An 11,570-nucleotide genomic window follows, 5' to 3' on the forward strand; every position below is an offset into this window, starting at 1 on the left:
GTGGTGGTGTTGGTTGGTCGGGGGAGGGCCTGGTTGCGGTGAACGGCACCGGAGGGCGGCGACGGCCGAGATGGCCGGAGACGGAGAAGATGGCCTTCCCAGGTCGGTTGCAGGCTAGGGAAGCACTAGGAGGGTGGTGTGAGGTCGCCTGAGGGATTGGACGCGCTCGGGGCTCCTTTTATAGACGGCCGAGGTCGGTTCCCGCGGCGGCCGGAGATAAGATCGGCGAACCGCCTTGCTGTAGCTAGCAGGGCTTCGTGGCGGCGACAGGCGCTAGCGGACGAGCTCGTGGATGAGCTCGGGCTGCTCCAGGGGCAGCTGGCGCGTGGCTATGGCTCGGGCGGCGCCGCCCACGGCAGGGCTGCTGTAGCCGGCCGCTTGCGGCCACGGCCGACTTGACGGCGGCCCTGTGGAGTGCCAGGGGTGGTCGGGGTGTCTCTGCGGTGCCGGAGGAGACAGGACGCGCTAGCTGCGGTTGGCCAAGGGCGAGAACGGGCGCGGGGTGGGCGGCAGTGAGACGCGGCGGCTCGGTGCACGCGCATGCAAAACGTGCGCTCTGGGCGCGCCCAGAGCACGCACGCTAGCTGCTCGACGAAATGCCAATGCATGCCACAGGGCTTGGGTGAGGCTGGCAATTAACAGGGCTAGGCTAGGGTTTGCAAGGAAGTTAATGGACAAGGGGGTTAGGCCAGGAGACCAAGCCTGCAGTGCTAACTAAAAACCATGCCAAAACTGGCCATGCACACAAGGTGTTTGGCAAAATGCTAAAGGCATCTAGGCAGTTCTTGGAGTGGCCAAAACCTCTAGATTAGTGTCTCCTTAGGAGTAGGTGGTGGTGGTCAGGTTAGTTTGTCAAACAAAGAAACTTGTTAGTGCAAATATTTGACAAAACCAATTTTGGGAAGAAACTAAAGGCTGTCATTTCATGGACCAAAAATATTCCAATGGGTTCATGCTCTTGGACTTAAGGGTTTTGTAGGAAGGACTACAAGCAGGAAAAAGAACCATGGGTAAAAGAGCAAGTAAAAATATGGTTGCAGTACAAATCCTCAAGTTGGACCAGAATGAAAAGGAGGTTGATTCACTCAATTTTTCAAAGGACATAACTGGGTTTTTGCATAAAAATGAATAATATACTCCTACTGACCTCCCCTAATTTTGGTTGAAGTTTTAAAGAAGTATTTAAATGGGTTGTAGTGCAAAAGTGCAACTGGACCAGATTTAAAGACTTGTGGTAAAACTAAAAATCTCCAAATGACTAAGGAATATTTTTGCATAAAAGTGATTTAGAAATATCACATGACATCCCCAAATTTTGGTGAAAATTTTAGATGCATCTATCAAATGGTTGTAGTGCAAAAGAGGCTCCAAATCTTATGAAAAATCATTTTAAAAGCATAAAGCTCAGGAAAAACAATTATGCAAATAAAACCACTTATTAATAATTGTTTTATTGAGAGAGCATGGAAGTCCAATAATATTTTTGGAAAGTTTCCACTTGGGGTAAAAACTCCTCAATATTAAAGAAAAGTGGTTCTGAAATCAACAGAAAATCCAGAAAGCAAATTTTTTAAACTCATGGCAAAATTTTAATAATTAAAACATGGTTAAATTTTTGGGGTGTTACACTTCTCCGAATACTCCAAGGTAATCATCGGACATGTAAACCATGTCCGGATCTGCAAAATGATCTTCACATACCACCGTAGAGAGAACGATATTTCAGCTGACAACTTTTTAGACGACGTGACATGTCATTAAGGTCGGGTCATTATTCGAACCGTTTTCCCACAACCAGCCACAACGCATATTGCGAGGCGGTTTCCTTGACGCGTCTTGTCAAAGCAGAGATCGTGTCCCCTTATCATGAGATTCTCATCAATATGGGTATGGTTAATCCCACCACGCCATCAATTGTGGCGCTTGGGAAGTAAGCGATTATCAACGAGCAAGTGGGGAGGCGCACCGCTTTCGTCGCCTCTTATAAAGGGATAAGAGTTCCCCATTTTTACCCACGCCTTCTTCCTCCTTTGCCTACTCTTGCCCCCTCGAGCTCCAGCGCCCTAGCCCAAGTCTTCTCCGCACAGCTAAACATGTCCGGAGCAGGAGGTGATGACCCACAAGTATAGGGGATCTATCGTAGTCCTTTCGATAAGTAAGAGTGTCAAACCCAACGAGGAGCAGAAGGAAATGATAAGCGGTTTTCAGCAAGGTATTCACTGCAAGTACTGAAATAAGTGGTAACAGATAGTTTTGTGATAAGATAAATGGTAATGAGCAACAAGTAACAAAAGTAAATAAAGTGCAGCAAGGTGGCCCAATCCTTTTTGTAGCAAAGGACAAGCCTGAACAAACTCTTATAATAGGAAAAGCGCTCCCGAGGACACATGGGAATATCGTCAAGCTAGTTTTCATCACGCTCATATGATTCTCGTTCGGTACTTCGATAATTTTATATGTGGGTGGACCGGTGCTTGGGTACTGCCCTTACTTGGACAAGCATCCCACTTATGATTAAACTCTATTGCAAGCATCCGCAACTACAACAAAAGTATTAAGGTAAACCTAACCATAGCATGAAACATATGGATCCAAATCAGCCCCTTACGAAGCAACGCATAAACTAGGGTTTAAGCTTCTGTCACTCTAGCAACCCATCATCTACTTATTACTCCCCAATGCCTTCCTCTAGGACCAAATAATGGTGAAGTGTTATGTAGTCGATGTTCACATAACACCACTATAGGTTAGACAACATACATCTTATCAAAATATCGAACGAATACCAAATTCACATGACTACTAATAGCAAGACTTTTCCCTTGTCCTCAGGAACAAACGTAACTACTCACAAAGCATATTCATGTTCATAATCAGAGGGGTAATAATGTGCATATAGGATATGAACATATGATCTTCCACCAAATAAACCAACTAGCATCAACTACAAGGAGTAATCAACACTACTAGCACCAATCCCGGACTTGGAGACAAGAATTGGATACAAGAGATGAACTAGGGTTTGGAGATGAGATGGTGCTGGTGAAGATGTTGATGGAGATTGCCCTCTCCTGATGAGAGGAGCATTGGTGATGACGATGGTGATGATCTCCCCCTCCCGGAGGGAAGTGTCCCCAGAAGAACAGCTCTGCCAGAGCCCTCGATTGGTTCCGCCAAGGTTCCGCCTCGTGGCGGCGGAGTCTCGTCCCGAAAGGTTCTCCTCTATTTTTTTCTCATCGAAGACTTCATATGGGAGAAGATGGGCGTCGGAGAGCCACCAGGGGGCCCATGAGGTAGGGGGGCGCGCCGGGGGGGGGGGGGGGGGGGGGGGGCGCCCCCACCCTCATGAGCAGGGTGTGGGACCCCTGGCCTTCATCTTTGGCGACAATTTTTCTTTATTTATTTTAAAGTATTCCGTGGAGTTTCGGGACTTTTGGAGTTGCGCAGAATAGTCCTTCAATATTTGCTCCTTTTCCAGCCCAGAATTCCAGCTGCCGGCATTCTCCCTCTTCATGTAAACCTTGTAAAATAAGAGAGAATAGCCATAAGTATTGTGACATAACGTGAAATAACAGCCCATAATGCAATAAATATTGACATAAAAGCATGATGCAAAATGGACGTATCAACTCCCCCAAGCGTAGACCTCGCTTGTCCTCAAGCGAAAAGCCGATAACAATAATTATGTCCTCATGTTTAGAGGTAGAGGCGTTGATAAAAATAAAATACGGACATGAAGGCATCATGATTATTTCATAACAGCAACATATATAGATTTTGTCATATGATTACTTATGTTCAAGTGATGATCTTTTCACAAAGCCAAAATATGAATCAAAAACCTTATTGGGCACCAACAGCTATAATCTCAGTCATTGAAGCAATTGCAATTTATCATAACATCGGAAAGAGTCTATGTCAGAGCTTAAAAGCAAGTCCACATACTCAACTATCACTTAGTCCTTCGTAATTGCTAACACTCACACGATACTTGTGGTTACGGAGTTTTAATCGGACACAGAGAAGGATAGGGGCTTATAGTTTTGCCCCACAACTTTTTACCTCAAGGGTAATGTCAACAACAATAATTCATGCTCCCCCACACCCAATTTTTATATATATATATATATATATATATATATATATATATATATATCATGTTCTTTCCAACATGCTGAGCTTGCCAAAGGATAAAATGAAAAAGGAAGGGTGAAGATCACCGTGACTCTTGCACAAGGTAGAGGATAATAATAAGAGATAGGCCCTTCGCAGAGGGAAGCAGAGGTTGTCATGTGAGTTTAAGTTGATGCACAAAATCTTAATGCAAAAGAACGTCACTTTACATTGCCCCTTGTATGTGAACCTTTATTATGCAGTCCGTCGCTTTTATTGCGTCCACAACAAGTTCGTGCAAAGTTTATTTTCTCCACACTAATAAATCATGCATATTTAGAGAGCAATTTTTATTGCTTGCACCGATGACAACTTACTTGAAGGATCTTACTCAATCCATAAGTAGATATGGTGGACTCTCATGGCAAAACTGGTTTAAGGGTATTTGGAAGCATAAGTAGTATTTCTACTTAGTGCTAAGAATTGGCTAGCATGAGGGGGAAAGGTAAACTCAACACGGTAGAGGAACCATGACAACATACTTTATCTCAGATGTAAGAAAACATAACTCATTATGTTGTCTTCCTTGTCCAACATCAACTCTTTAGCATGTCATATTTTAATGAGTGCTCCCAATCATAAAAGATGTCAATGATAATATATCTATATTGAAAGAACATGCGGTGCCCCCATGTTTGGTTTTGGTAATTGATGACAATCTCTATGGACTAATGGTTGTCTTGAGTTATATTTGAAGGGTTTGTCCATAGGCTTTTCTTGGAGTCCATTTGTTGGTCTCAAGGAGAGTTTGGGATGACCACGGTGCTATTAAGGAATTATCCAAAGACCGGTCATGTGAGTGTTGAGCTTATTTCAAGCATGTCTTGAAGAATAAGAGAGTTGGAAACATTCATGTCCACCTTCAAGACATCATCCAAATGAAGAGAGTTGGAAAGATTCAACACACAAAGCACACAAGATGTACCGAGGGATCAAGTGATCCCATGGTATGGTAAGCATTGTCCATTACGCTTTGTGTGCTAACCCATGGTCTTCATGAGAGTTCTTTGTGGGGTTAGGTTGCGGTGTGCAAGTTCAAGTGATGCATCACTAAGAGATCAAGTTCCTGAAGCTTGTCGTCCATTGTGGTGACAATGGACTTGTGAAGATGAGCGAAAGAGTGGCTCACCCATGTGGAGTATGGGGGAGAAATCAACTAGTCTTCATCGAGCCAACGCAATCAAGAAAGGTGGTCCATCTTGAGGAGGAGTAGATCGTCATCATCTAGCTCAAGTGGACTTTGTGCAAGGCAAAGGTTTGCCCTTGATAGGTTTTCTATTTTACCGGTCTCATGGTAGTTGTGGGAGACCGGGTTATAGGATCGATTGCCGTACTATCAAGGGGGGCTCTCGATGAGTTGCTTGATTGTATTGTTCGTAGAGAGCTCAAACCATTGCATCCTTGCATCATCTTTATTGGTTCTTGTTTGGTTCTTCTCCTTGTGAGATTTGGAGCTTTTGGTCATTTTCATGACAAGCTCGAGTTCATCGAAAACGGAGTTCACATGCATCTTCTATGATGTTTTCAATGTTGGAGGTTCTGCCGGTTCTTCTCTGTTGGAGTTTTATCTCCTCTCTTGTTAGGCATACCTCCCCTGCCTCTCATTACTATAACCAGTCTCTGTTTTGATGCTACTCGTTGTCTTGTATCTAACAAGCTTGAGTTTGCTCAATTCGGACTTTGTTGAATTCTCTGTAGAATGAACTCCGAATTGAGAAAACCAATCACTTCTCCACCAATCACTTTTCTGCAGAAGTTCTTGCTAGTTTTCGAGGGAAAAGAGAGAGGAGATCTAGATCCACATTTCCACCAATCACTTTCTCCTCTATGTGAGGGGAACCCCTTGGATCTTGATCTTGGAGTTCTTGGTGTTCTCCTTCTTGTTCTTCCTCTCATTTTCCTCCCTAGCATTAGTTGCTTCGGTGGGATTTGAGAGAGAAGGACTTGGGCACTCCGTGTGCCCTTGCCATTGCATTTGGTGCATCGGTTTGAGTTCTCCACGGTGATACGTGGAAGTGAAGTTTGAGAAGCTTATTACTCTTGGGTGCTTGGTGCCCTTGAGCTTGTTCCTCTTGGGTGCTTGGGCGCCCTAGACGGTTGGTGGTGTTCGGAGCTCAATCATTGTGGTGTAAAGCTCCAGGCAAGCGTCGGGGTCTCCAATTAGGTTGTGGAGATTGCCCCGAGCATCTTGACGGGTTCCGGTGACCGCCCCAAGGGTTGCCAAAGTGTACTGGTTCGGTGACCGCCCCCAAGGGTTGCCATTTGTACGGGTTCGGTGACCGCCCTCAAGGGTCCCTTAGTGGAATCACGGCATCTTGCATTGTGAGAGGGTGTGAGGAGATTACGGTGGCCCTAGTGGCTTCTTGGGGAGCATTGTGCCTTCACACCGCTCCAAATGGAGATTAGCATCCGCAAGGGTGTGAACTTCGGGATACATCATCGTTTCCGTGTGCCTCGGTTATCTCTTACCCGAGCCCTTTACTTATGCACTTTACTTTGTGATAGCCATATTGTTCTTTGTCATATATCTTGCTATCACATAGTTGCTTATCTTGCTTAGCATAAGTTGTTGGTGCACATAGGTGAGCCTAGTTGTTTTAGGTTTTGTGCTTGACAAATTAACCGTTAGGTTTATTCCGCATTTGTTCAAGCCTAAACCGTAATTATTTTAAAGCGCCTATTCACCCCCCTCTAGGCGAACCTCTCTTTCCTTATTTCTTCCTATTAATTGCAACGATGACCAAAGCTATATTTGCCAACTCCCAACAACTTTAAATCATCATACTTTTTCTATGTGAAGTCATTACTTTCAACAAGATCAATATGAACTCTTGATTCCTTTTTTATTCTTTTTCTTCTAATCACCCAAAATCATGGCAAAATACTCAAGCCCTTGACTCAACACTAATCTTTATTATATAGCTCCGGACTTGATTATAAAGAAGGATCATAAAGCAAAACTCAAAACTAGATCATGCCATGACTTTATTCTACTAAATCAAGATAATACTAATAGGATCGAACTAAGAAAAACGGTAAAGATAGGAGTTGTAATGATGATACGATACCAGGGCACCTCCCCAAAGCTTGGCAGCTGCCAAGGGGAGTGCCCATACCCATGTGATTATGTCCTTTGAGGTGATGGAGGTGGTGATGATGACGGTGGATAATCGCACATCGAGCGTAAAAGTTCCTCTAACTTGCGGATAATATTCTTGAGCCCAACAATATGATCCTTCAACAAAATATTCTCCTGTGTAAGATACTTGTTCTGTATGCGGGCTAACTCAATCATCTTGAAGGCTTCAAGCTCTGTTGGAGTGAAAAGGTTAGGTAAAGGTTGAGGGATGTCTTCTTCTTTCACCACCGGAGCTTGAACCTCCATGGCCTTCTTGATCCCTTCATCCTTGTTGATTTCTTCTGGTTCCTCTCTTTTCAACTCTGTCTTCAATAGCCAAGCATCCTTGTCTTCGTTGTTGGAGGAGGGAGAAGTCATGGTGCTCTAGACCTGTCAGAAAAAACAGCTCGAAACAAGAACAAGAGAGATTTGCGTGATACGAGAGTCAAAACCTTTGGGAGTATATATAATGAATTTTTACCGACCAAAATATGTACTGTGCAAGGAAACGGAGTCCGGAGGGCACACGAGGTGCTCACGAGGTTGGGGGGCGCGCCCTCCACCCTCGTGGAGGCCTCGTGTCCTCCCCGTACTGCTTCTTATTTTTCTATTTTTCTAAATGTTCCAAAACGGAGAAATATTGCCTTAAAAATTGTTTTGGAGTCGGTTTACTTACCGTACCACATACCTATTCCTTTTCGGAGTCTGGAATGTTCTGGAAAGTGTCCCTTATGTATTCCTCCGGGGTTACGGTTTCAATAATATTAGTTTCAACATTTATAGGATTACCTGAGATATAGTGTTTGATTCTTTGACCGTTCACCACCTTCGGATTTGTGCCTGCGAAGTTGTTGATTTTTATGGCACCGGAGTGATAGATCTCCTCGATGACGTAAGGACCTTCCCATTTGGAGAGAAGTTTTCCTGCAAAAAATCTTAAATGAGAGTTGTATAGCAATACATAATCACCTACATTAAACTCATGCTTTTGTATTCTTTTGTCATGCCACCTTTTAACTTTTTCTTTAAACAGCTTGGCATTTTCATAAGCTTGGGTTCTCCATTCATCAGGTGAGCTAATATCAAATAGCCTCTTCTCACCGGCAAGTTTGAAATCATAGTTGAGCTCTTTAATAGCCCAATATGCCTTATGTTCTAGTTCTAGAGGTAAATGACATGCTTTTCCAAAAACCATCTTATGCGAAGACATACCCATAGGATTTTTATATGCAGTTCTATAGGCCCATAATGCATCATCAAGTTTTTTGGACCAATTCTTTCTAGACCTATTGACAGTCTTTTGCAAAATTAATTTGAGCTCTCTAGACTTCGGGTGATATGGAGATGCAATCCTATGATTAACGTCGTATTTAGCAAGCATCTTACGGAAAGCACCATGAATAAAGTGTGAACAACCATCAGTCATTAAGTATCTAGGGACTCCAAACCTCGGAAAAATAACTTCCTTAAGCATTTTAATAGAAGTATTATGATCAGCACTACTAGTTGGAATAGCTTCTACCCACTTAGTAACGTAATCAACAACAACTAGAATATGAGTGTAACCATTAGAGGTAGGAAAAGGTCCCATATAATCAAAGCCCCAAACATCAAATGGCTCAATAACAAGTGAATAATTCATAGGCATTTCTTGACGTCTACTAATATTACCAATTCTTTGACATTCATCGCAAGATAAAACAAACTTACGGGCATCCTTGAAGAGAGTAGGCCAATAAAACCCGGATTGCAATACCTTATGTGCAGTTCTATCTCTAGCGTGATGTCCTCCATAAGCTTCGGAGTGACACTTGCGTAGGATCTGTTCCTGTTCATGCTCAGGTACACAACATCCAATAACACCATCTACTCCTTCTTTATAAAGATGTGGGTCATCCCAAAAGTAATGTCGCAAGTCATAGAAAAACCTTTTCTTTTGTTGGTATGTGAAGCTAGGCGGTATAAATTTAGCAACAATATAATTAGCATAATCAGCATACCAAGGAGTGCTACGAGAAGTACTTATGACATTTAATTGCTCATCAGGAAAGCTATCATCAATAGGTAGTGGGTCATCAAGAACATTCTCTAGCCTAGACAATTTGTCTGCAACGGGGTTCTCAGCTCCTTTTCTATCAACAATATGTAAATCAAATTCTTGAAGCAAGAGAACACATATAATCAGTCTAGGTTTTGCATCTTTCTTTTCCATAAGATATTTAATAGCAGCATGATCTGTATGAATAGTTACTCTAGAATCAATAATATAGGGTCTGAATTTATCACAAGCAAATACAACCACTAAAAGTTCCTTTTCGGTAGTAGCATAATTTCTTTGAGAATTGTCTAGAGTCTTACTAGCATAATGGATAACATTCAATTTCTTATCAACTCTTTGCCCTAGAACAGCACCTACAGCATAATCCCTAGCATCACACATAATTTCAAAAGGTAAATTCCAATCAAGTGGCTGAACAACAGGTGCAGAGACTAATGCTTTCTTAAGTATTTCAAATGCTTCTACACAATCATCATCAAAGACAAATGGTACATCTTTTTGTAATAAATTAGTTAGAGGCCGAGAGATTTTTGAGAAGTCCTTGATGAACCTCCTATAAAATCAGGCATGACCAAGGAAACTTCTTATACCTTTGATGTCCTTGGGACATGGCATCTTTTCAATGGCATCAACCTTGGCTTTATCAACTTCAATACCTCTTTTAGAAACTTTGTGCCCTAAGACAATTCCTTCATTAACCATAAAGTGGTACTTTTCCCAATTCAAGACAAGATTAGTTTCTTCACATCTCTGCAAAACTCGAGCAAGATTGCTCAAGCAATCATCAAAAGAGGAACCATAGACGGAAAAGTCGTCCATGAAAACCTCACAAATTTTCTCACAAAAGTCAGAGAATATAGCCATCATGCATCTTTGAAAGGTAGCAGGTGCATTATATAAACCAAAAGGCATACGTCTATAAGCAAAAGTACCAAAAGGGCATGTAAAAGTAGTCTTTGATTGGTCTTTAGCCGACACAGGTATTTGAGAAAAATCAGAGTAACCATCTAGAAAGCAATAATGTGTATGTTTGCATAGTCTTTCTAGCATTTGATCAATAAAAGGTAAGGGGTAATGATCCTTCTTAGTAGCCTTATTTAATTTGCGAAAATCAATTACCATCCTATAACCTGTGATAATTCTTTGCGGAATCAATTCATCTTTATCATTAGGTACAACAGTAATACCTGCATTCTTAGGGACACAATGGACAGGACTTACCCACTGACTATCAGCAACGTGATAAATTATACATGCCTCCAGAAGCTTGAGTATTTCTTTTCTTACCACTTCTTTCATTTTAGGATTCAAACATCATTGAGGATCACAAACTAGTTTGGCATCATCTTCCAAATTTATTTTATGTTGACATAGAGTGGGACTGATGCCCTTAAGATCATCCAGAGTATATCCAATAGCTGCACGATGCTTCTTCAGAGTTTTCAATAATCTTTCTTCTTCATGCTCTGAAAGGTTAGCGCTAATAATAACAGGATATATTTTCTTTTCATCAAGATAAGCATATTTAAGATTACCAGGCAACGGTTTAAGTTCAAACACGGGATCACCCTTGGGTGGAGGAGGATCCCCTAGGATTTCAACAGGAAAATTGTGTTGCAGAATAGGTTCCTGTTTAAAGAATACTTCATCTATTTCCCTTCTTTCATTCCTGAACATATCATTTTCATGGTCTAGCAAATAGTGTTCTAAAGGATCACTAGGAGGTACAACAATAGAAGCAAGACCAATAATTTCATCCTTACTAGGCAATTCTTCCTCACGATGTTGTTTACTAAATTTAGAGAAATTAAACTCATGGACCATATCTTCCAAGCCAACAGTAACAACATTCTTTTTGCAATCTATCGTAGCATTAACGGTACGCAAGAAGGGTCTACCAAATATAATGGGACAAAAGCTATCTTGTGGAGAACCAAGAACAAGAAAATCAGCGGGATATTTGGTTTTCCCACACAAGACTTCAACATCTCTAACAATTCCCATTGGAGATATAGTATCTCTATTGGCAAGTTTAATTGTAACATCAATATCTTCTAACTCAGCAGGTGCAATCTCATGCATAATTTCTTTGTATAAGTCAATGGGTGTAACACTAGCACTAGCACCCATATCACACAAGCCATTATAACAATGATCTCCTATTTTAACAGAAATAACAGGCACGCCTACCACAGGTCTATGTTTATCTCTATCACAGGG

The sequence above is a fragment of the Triticum aestivum genome, chromosome 6B (genome assembly GCF_018294505.1).
Source record: "Triticum aestivum cultivar Chinese Spring chromosome 6B, IWGSC CS RefSeq v2.1, whole genome shotgun sequence".
In the NCBI taxonomy this organism is placed as follows: domain Eukaryota; kingdom Viridiplantae; phylum Streptophyta; class Magnoliopsida; order Poales; family Poaceae; genus Triticum; species Triticum aestivum.